Source organism: Ornithorhynchus anatinus, chromosome 4 (genome assembly GCF_004115215.2).
Source record: "Ornithorhynchus anatinus isolate Pmale09 chromosome 4, mOrnAna1.pri.v4, whole genome shotgun sequence".
In the NCBI taxonomy this organism is placed as follows: Eukaryota; Metazoa; Chordata; class Mammalia; order Monotremata; family Ornithorhynchidae; genus Ornithorhynchus; species Ornithorhynchus anatinus.
In genome coordinates, this window is record NC_041731.1 from 75150489 (window position 1) to 75158127 (window position 7639).

A 7639-nucleotide genomic window follows, 5' to 3' on the forward strand; every position below is an offset into this window, starting at 1 on the left:
GCATGGATTTACAGCAAAGCACATCAAGACCGTTTAAACTTTCTAGCATTTTCCCACGCAAAAGTTCTGAACTGAAGACAGAATGATCTCTCAAAATTACATTTCATTCAATGGTATTTAATGAGCACTTACTGTATGCAAAGCACTGGACTAAGCACTTGGGAGAGTACAACAAGAAACAAACACACAAGAAGCTAGTTAATAATGTCCTCCTTGATTTGCTTTTTGCTGTCTAAAGAAGTCAACTTGGAGAGAAAAAGAGAGAAAATGAGTAAAACAAGAGAAAAGGCTCCCTTCTTCCAAATAGAGTTTTTCCTCAGAAATGATTCTTTACCTTTCCATCTGAAAATGTGCTTGTGGTTGCTTTGCCCATCTGTTTATGCTGCTGTTTTTCCCATGTTTGGTGCTCAGATCAGCTAGCAAAAACATCCCAAACTTCTAGCAAGGAACGTAAGGCAGAATTCTTCCTTAAGGGGCACAAGTGGCAGCAGTAATTTAATGTTCTCAATAATTAGCTCGTGTATGTGCTAAGATTGCAAGTAAGAGGAAGGTAATTCAGTTCAGTTAACAGATTTTATTAGCAAAGAATTCAGATAGATACTACGATATCTGGAATGCAATTCCTCTTCCTTATGATCCTCAGGTAATAAATCAGGGAAACATTTCAGTGTTTACTTATTGGAAGCCATTTCTACTTGAGCAAACCAACAGATTAGAACAGGTTAAACAAGTATTCTATACAAGTATTTAAATGATAAACCCAAATATCTCTGGGTTTAACTGCCAAGCCATAATGTAACCTCACAGAAGAATTAGGGAAAGGTCTATTAATCATGGCAGCACACTGACCAGAGCCCCAAACATGAATCAGAGGGTACTGTATTGCCTATACTACCCTGTACCAACTGACAGAAACAACTAGAGCTTAGTGCTTGGTCCAGTGCAAGGACACTGTGACATTATGATGCTTAACTTGTTCCAGGAAGGGTCGGGCAGCAAGAGGTGGGTATTTGCCCTCCATCTCTCACCCCCAATGATCTGGCCACCTATTTCCTCACGAAAATCAACACGATCAGGTCTGAGCTCCCCAAAGTCACCCCTCCGCCTCTCCCCTCCCCCCAACCAACCCCCTCCCCTACTTTCCCATCCTTCCCTGCAGTATCCTCAGAGGAGATCTCCTCCCTCCTCACAAGTGCCACCCCCTCCACCTGCGCCTCGGACCCCATTCCCTCTCACCTTCTTAAAACCATTGCCCCTGCCCTCCTCCCTTCCTTAACTTCTATTTTTAACCACTCAATCTCCAAGGGCTCCTTCCCCTCTGCCTTCAAACATGCCCACGTCTCCCCCATCCTAAAAAAACCCGCTCTTGACCCCACTTCCCCCTCCAGTTATCGTCCTATCTCCCTACTACCCTTGCTTTCCAAAATCCTAGAACGAGTCGTCTACAATCGATGCCTAGAATTCCTTAACTCCCATTCTCTCCTAGACCCCCTCCAATCTGGCTTCCGTCCCCTCCACTCTACCGAGACTGCTCTCTCTAAGGTCACCCATGACCTCCTTCTTGCCAAATCCAATGGCTTCTACTCCATTCTGATCCTCCTTGACCTCTCTGCTGCCTTTGACACTGTCGACCATCCCCTCCTCCTCCATACCTTATCTCACCTTGGCTTCACGGACTCTGTCCTCTCCTGGTTCTCCTCTTACCTCTCTGGCCGATCATTCTCGGTCTCCTACGCTGGAGCCTCCTCCCCCTCCCATCCTTTAACTGTTGGAGTTCCTCAAGGGTCAGTTCTTGGCCCTCTTCTGTTCTCCATTTACACTCACTCCCTCGGTGAACTCATCCGCTCTCACGGCTTTGACTACCATCTCTACGCAGATGACATGCAGATCTACATCTCTGCCCTTCTCCTCTCCCCCTCCCTTCAGGCTCACATCTCCTCCTGCCTCCGGGACGTCTCCACCTGGATGTCAGCCCGCCACCTAAAACTCAACATGAGCAAGACTGAGCTCCTCATCTTCCCTCCCAAACCCGGTCCTCTCCCAGACTTCTCTATCACCGTGGATGCCACGACCATCCTTCCCGTCCCACAGGCCCGCAATCTCGGTGTCATCCTTGACTCGTCCCTCTCGTTCACCCCACACATCCTATCCATTACCAGGACCTGCCGGTTTCACCTCTACAATATCGCCAAGATCCGCCCTTTCCTCTCCACCCAAACGGCTACCTTACTGTTACGGGCTCTCGTTATATCCCGGCTAGACTACTGTGTCAGCCTTCTCTCTGACCTCCCTTCCTCCTCTCTCGCCCCGCTCCGGTCTATTCTTCACTCCGCTGCCCGGCTCATCTTCCTGCAGAAACGATCTGGGCCTGTCACTCCCCTTCTTAAACAACTCCAGTGGTTGCCTATCGACCTCCGCTCCAAACAAAAACTCCTCACTCTAGGCTTCAAGGCTCTCCATCACCTTGCCCCTTCCTACCTCTCCTCCCTTCTCTCTTTCTACCGCCCACCCCGCACGCTCCGCTCCTCTGCCGCCCACCTCCTCACCGTCCCTCGGTCTCGCCTATCCCGCCGTCGACCCCTGGGTCACATCCTCCCGCGGTCCTGGAACGCCCTCCCTCCTCACCTCCGCCAAACTGATTCTCTTTCCCTCTTCAAAACCCTACTTAAAAATCACCTCCTCCAAGAGGCGTTCCCAGACTGAGCTCCTCTTCCCCCTCTACTCCCTCTGCCATCCCCCCTTTACCTCTCCGCAGCTAAAGCCTCATTTTCCCCTTTTCCCTCTGCTCCTCCACCTCTCCCTTCCCATCCCCACAGCACTGTACTCGTCCGCTCAACTGTATATATTTTCGTTACCCTATTTATTTTGTTAATGAATTGTACATCGCCTTGATTCTATTTAGTTGCCATTGTTTTTAAGAGATGTTCTTCCCCTTGACGCTGTTTAGTGCCATTGTTCTTGTCTGTCCGTCTCCCCCAATTAGACTGTAAGCCCGTCAAACGGCAGGGACTGTCTCTATCTGTTGCCGGCTTGTTCATCCAAGCGCTCTGCACATAGTAAGCGCTCAATAAATACTATTGAATGAATGAATGAATTTCTCGGCTCCTGCTTTGCCCTGGCCCAGGTTCCTGCTGGAAAGTAGAACTGCCTTGAAGTTGTTGCAGAAGCTGAATTTCAGGTCTGAGCTAATAGATTCTGAGGATGGGGTGGGGCCCTCTTTTGGCTCCAGACTAGCATGAACTCCAGCTGGGATGAAGTACAGTCCTTGCTGCATGGAAGCAGTGTGTCCTAGGGGAAAGAGCACAGGATTTGGGGTCAGAAGATTTAGGTTTCTACTCCAGCTCCACTATTTGTTTGCTCTGTGACCTTGGGCCAGTCACTTAATTTTCTGGGCCTCAGTTCCTCTGCGAAAGGGGGACTCAGCACCTGTTCTCTCTCCTACTTAGCCTGAAAGCTGTGTGTGGGCCAGGGTCTATGTCTGACCTGATTATCATATATCTACCCCAATTCTTTCTCTCTCAGGGTCACACCTGGAGAGTTTCCAGGACTCTACCAGTCTTGACTATGAGAGGGAGAGTCAAGCAGAAGCCTGCCCATTCCATTTCTGGCTTGGGCAATGGCTAGTGAGTGAAACACAGTCTGCTACAAGTCAAAACTCACCCATGCTGGGCAGCAGCATCATAGGAGAGAGTTGAGGGTAGAGACTCGAGTTTACTGCATGGAAGACCACAATGGTAAACGACTTTCATATTTTTAGCAAGAAAACTCTATGGATACACTACTAGAATGATTGCAAGTGAAGAGCGGGGAGTTCTGGGAGGGATGTGTCCGTGGTGTCGCTATGGGTCGGAAATGACTCGACGGCATAAGACAAGACCCAAATTCTTACTATAGTGCTTGGCGCACAATAAGCACTTAACAAATACCATCATTCTTACTGTTGGGCTGGAGAAGGCTACTCCATTGTCCCTGCCCAAGATCGGGTCTCCTCAACAACTTGTTCCTTCAGCCACAGGCCTTTGAGGGCACAAGGCAGGAATCTCTTCTGGGTAAGTGTAATTCCCAAGATGAGAGATGTAGTAACATTACGTGGTAGCTAGTGAAGACTAAGCTCCTGAGCAAATTGGGTCCCCATTCTGAATCTTATATTGGTTTCCTACCCTCCATCTGCAAAGTTGTACTTTAGCTGCAGGATCCCCCCTGCTTGCTGGCCTGATTCTGTGGATGTGGCACAGTTCCTTTCATAGGTGCTGTCAGAGCTTGGCCGGTCAGTGTTTTACTTAAATCAGGGACAGGATCGTTCTCCGAGGGCGAGGTTTCTTGGATGTGAATCTTATAAATGTTTTCTTGGATGTGAACACCCCAAAATTACTGGGGTGGAAAATTGGAAGTGCCATTGGAAGCACAGACATTTTCCCAAAAGGGAGATTCAATTACTGCTGTTACAGTGTAGTCAGGATAACAATCGCCTTGCCACCTCCTTCATCCAATGTCAGTTTCCTTAAGAGGCTGGGCTTGGGAGTCAGAGGTCATGAGTTCTAATCCTGTTCCGCTGCTTGTCATCTGTGTGATTTTGGGCAAGTCACTTAACTTCTCTGTGCCTCAGTTACCTCAACTGTAAAATGGGGATGAAGACTGTGAGCCCTACGTGGGATAACCTGATTACCTTGTATCTACCCTAGCACTTACAACAGTGGTTGGCACATAGTGAGTGCTTAACAAATACCAGCATCATTAATGATGTTAAGGTGATTCATATGACACTGACACTAAAAAAGCAACATCTTCATGTTTCTTATTCAAATTATCATCAACAACCATTGGTGGGCATCACACTCTTCTAAGGGTTGGGAACATACAACAAAAGAGACCTAGTCTTGTTTCCTGAAAATATTCTGTCTCTCTAGTGACATGGGAACCTACCGCAGACATCTTCCAAAACCCTTAAAATGTACTTTACTCATTATCATGGTGAGGACTCTGTCCTGGCCACTTTCATCTTACGATGGGTAAAAGTAAGTAAGTAGATCCCAGTGACAGAAATTTGCTGTATTATTCACAAAAGAAAAAGTGATTGTCAATCAGGAAACAGTTGGAATCAACTCCCAAACTGCATAAATTATGGATTATATAAAACACTTCTCTTTAGCTTGGTAATACTATCAAAGAATAAATCAAATGATATTGCAAAAAAGATTTGGTCCCTGTCCTCTATCTTATTCATGACCACCTCAAACAACTGGGTACATTCCCCCAATTAGCAGAAGATACTAAATTGGGCAGTGTTACAACTACTCCTTAGGAAGAAACACAATTCAATGTGACTTTGTCCAAGTTGAAAACTCTTCCGAGAAAAACATGATAAAATCTAAATGAGGAAGGAAGTACCCTTAAGGATAGAAAGTTAATCACACCAATTCAGTTTGAAGAAAGGTGAATGTGGCCTAAAATAAACAGAAAAAAAGATTTGGGGGGTCAATTTAAATTGTCCATCAAAGACTATCAAAATACTGGAATGAATTAACAGAGGCATAGCCTAGTAGCTAGAGAACAGGCGTGGGAGTCAGAAGGACCTGGATTCTAAGCCCATATATGGCACTTATCTACTGTGTGACCTTGGGCAAGTCACTTAGCTTCTCTGTGCCTCAGTTACCTCATTTGTAAAATGGGGATTAAGACTGTAAGTCCCATGTAGGACAGAGACTGTCCAACCCAAATTGCTAATATTTAACCCAGCAAGTATTACAAAACAAAAGCCACAATTAACAGTAAGACTCACAAGAACTGTGAAGTTATCTTTTCCTAACATTTTGTCTTGGCCAACTCATATTAGAAAATTATGGCCAATTTGGACCTAACAAGAGGATGGTTAGAAACTAGTAGATGCAAAAAGTCTGATAAAAATAATCAGGAGAATGGAAAATGGATCCTAATGTGAGGATCAGTCAATCAGTGATATTTTTTGAGCCCTTTCTCTGTGCAGAGTACTGAACTAAGCTCTTGGGAGAGTACAATACAACAGAGTTGGAGAAATATCCACTGCCCAAAAGCAGCTCACAATTTAGAGGAGGAGACAGATATCAATGTCAATATGTTACAGATATGTACCTAAGTGCTGCGGGCCTGAGGGTTGGGTGAATATTAAGTGCTCTAAGGGTATAGATCCAAGTACATAGGTGACACAGAAGGGAGAGAAAGATGATCATACTGAGGACTAATTAAGTGATTATCTTCACCTAATGAAAGATTTTGGTGAAGAAGCTCATAATGATAATGGTATTTGTTAAGCGCTTATTATGTGCCAAGCACTGTTCTAAGCTCATGGCACAATTAACAAACTAAGAGGAAATGGAGTTAAGGAAGGACAGATTTCAATTACAGTTTGAGTGTATGCTTCTTGTCTTGTGGTTTGGGCTATGCTTCTGAATTACCATTTCTACTACTACCAAGGAGGACTTGATTACTGGGGTATAGGGAAAAAAACCCCTGAAATAGTGGCTGAGGAAAATTGTTGAAATTTCCATCCTTAGATATCCTAATAGGGATAACTATCTACAAGTGCTAGGTGGAAAGTTCAGATATCTGGCCATAGGCGGGGGGTCGCTAGATGACATATCTGAATCCCACTGGATAGTTTCATATGGATGATACTTTACAAGAGTAGGACACGCAGGAACTGGAATGTTATCTTCACCTTATGTATTTGTTTTTATGGTTAACCCTTAGTTTCCTGTGATGTTAATGAAATAAATGTCCTTACATGTTTAAAGTAATAGAAAGGGTGTTCGTATTAAGAAATCCTTGTAACCTGGTGTAGCATAATTTCTCTTGGAAGAAAGTTAGATGTGTACAACTATTTCATAAGGTTTCTCCATTTTCCTTATTAGAAATCTTCCAAAATGCAATGTATTACATGAAACATGAGTATTTAAATTAAGCTGGTACTAATGATTAGCTTTTATACATGCTTGGCACGTTATGTTAGAAGACTGTCACCCTCTAGACTGCAAGCTTGTTGTGGGCAGGTAATGTATCTGTTGTGTTGTACTCTCCCAAGTGCTCAGTACAGTGCTCTGCACACAGTATGTGCTCAATAAATGACTAATTGATGACCTGATCCACTGATGATCTCATCCACACTGTAAACATTCAAAGGGCAACCTGCAGTAGGCCTTTAGATTTGCTCCTTAAAAGGCATGATGTAACTTTTGATTCTTTGCACTGCTATTGTGATCAGTGTGATGTGGGAGAGGGTCAACATCAAATAAATGTAAATGTTTTTTATCCCTGTGTGGGGAAGGGATTGTGATCTGATCATTACGTCTGTCCCAGTGCTTAGTACAGTTCTTGATATTTAGTGAACACAGTCAACTGATGATACTTTTGAGTGAATACTGTGTGCAGAGCACTATACTTAAGTACTTGAGAAAGTACAATACAATGGAGTCAGTAGATGAATGCCATTGAGAAGCAGACTAGCCAGTAGACAGGGTCCTGGCCTTTGAATCAGATGACTTGGGTTCCTCGACCTGTTTGCTGTGTGACCTTGGACAATTTACGTGACTTCTCTGGGCCTCAGTTTATCATCTAATAATAATAATGTTGGAATTTGTTAAGCACTTACTATGTGCAGAGGACT

General features: G+C 44.5%; 1 non-coding gene across 1 annotated transcript; it reads left to right on the forward strand.

Moving 5' to 3' along the window:
* Positions 1–3512: 3512 nt before the first annotated feature.
* Positions 3513–3650, forward strand: LOC114811684. Its single transcript, XR_003759380.1, has one exon. It is a non-coding gene; the product is annotated as a small nucleolar RNA SNORA7 (small nucleolar RNA).
* The last annotated feature ends 3989 nt before the right edge of the window (positions 3651–7639 follow it).